Source organism: Calidris pugnax, unplaced genomic scaffold (assembly GCF_001431845.1).
Source record: "Calidris pugnax isolate Ruff unplaced genomic scaffold, ASM143184v1 scaffold103, whole genome shotgun sequence".
Classification (NCBI taxonomy): Eukaryota; Metazoa; Chordata; class Aves; order Charadriiformes; family Scolopacidae; genus Calidris; species Calidris pugnax.
The window spans coordinates 9115811-9117664 of NW_015090990.1; positions in this window are offsets into that span (position 1 = coordinate 9115811).

The following is a 1854-nucleotide window of genomic DNA, read 5'->3' on the forward strand; positions in this document are numbered from 1 at the left end:
TGGGGGTGACATCCCCGCCGGGGGCCGCGGGCCGGCGGCTGTGCCTTTCGGGGGTTTTATGGCTGGAAGAGGTCGTTCTAAACGAGGGGGAAAAGAAGAAAAGCCTTTGTAATTTTTACATAGGTTTTTTTTTGAACGTTCCGATTGTTTAAACGGCAGCTGAGAAGCAGTGGGGTTTGGTGGGGGCTTTTTTGGGGTTGGGTTTTTGGTTTGGGTTTTTTTGGTGTTTTTTTCGTAATTGGTGAGTTTGTCAGCATTCGGGTCGATGCTCTTTCTTCAGTGCAGATGCGTATTCCAAAGAGATACTTGATTTATTTCACTATGTATTTGATTGTAGTTTATAATTGCTGCCTTTAGACACTTGTGTTTGTAGCTATCTTTTTAAAGTCAATAGCAAAAATTGCTTTTTATTAAAAGCCTTCCAAAACAAAGATTAAAAAGACAGAGGAGAATGTGATAACCTAGCAGCCAAAGCACCCTTTCCTTCTGTGTGCGATCCAAACATTTTGGACCAAATCCTTAGCAATATAAATTGACAGCGTGAACCTCACTGATTTACCTTAGTTGAAGACCTAATTCCAGTGCACAACATACTCAGAATACATAAAAGATATTCTAGAGACACAAAAATAAGCATGGTTTCACATTTCAAGAAAAAATCAAACTAATGCTTTATTTTGCTTTGCACTAAAGCAAAATAAATTCTTATTCCATACTACACTAATTATCTGTAGTGACTGCAAATTCTTTGTTTCCTGTGCACACAGGCATGTTTTTAACCAGAAGCTGTGTGTGATGCTATAAAACGAAAATAAGTAATTTCTTGTGCGATTTTTTTTTTTTTTTTTGTGATAGATGTGCAGTTATTTCACTCTAAGATACGTGAACAAATCTTTAAGGAGTGAAATGTATTCTGTTTTGTTATTGCCTATCCTGAAGAGGCTGTTAGTGTCTTCACCATTTCAAGTGGCTTTAAAATGAGAAGTTTAATAGTCACATTTTAAAAGTTTTATTTCTGTGGTGTTTTACTTGCCTGGTCAAATTTGCCCAGTGCAGCGTGATGATCAAGCAGCACTTCAGGTAGTGGCTTAACAGTTTTTTTAATAGGAGGTCTCCCAAATGCCCGCTGGAACGAGATATTCTTTAGGAGAAGGGGCAGGTTCGCTACACTTGAAACTGATCACCCTGCTGACTTCCTTTCCTGCCTTTCTTCAGTAATTTCTCTAATGTGTGAAGCCACTTTGCTACAAAATAAATATTCAGAGATGGGGAGGGAGGAGGGGGGAGAAGGTAGGAAAAAAAATAGGCCTCCCAGTGAGCTATTGATTTGAAATATGAAACATTTTATTGATATAAGAAAAACCCAGACATAAGGAAGCAGTTTGATATTGCACAATATTTGAAAAAAATCATGTGCATCTGTTTAGCACAATATACTGCATAATGACAGCAATCTTCCCTGTTTGTATCTATTCATCTGATTATACGGCGTAACAATTCTTTTTGGTACACATTTATTTACTAAAGGATTTTTTTTAATGGATAATAAATTAGTAAATCAGATATCATGTGCTTGGGAAAATACGTTAGTTGACTCCCTACACACAAGATAGTTGCAATTCATATTTTATGTGATATTCAGTGATACTTGCATATACAGATGAAGTTATGTGCTTCCCTTGTGGCAAAGACAAAGGAAGTTTTAAATCACTATTTAGTACTCTTTCATCTAGGCACATGTTATTTTGAAAAGCTTCAGTTTTTAAGACTGCAATGCAGCACTGATGTAATGAAGAGCTTTGACTTACTTGAAGTATAACCCAGTGGCCTTCTTTTGATGCTTTTTCCATAGCT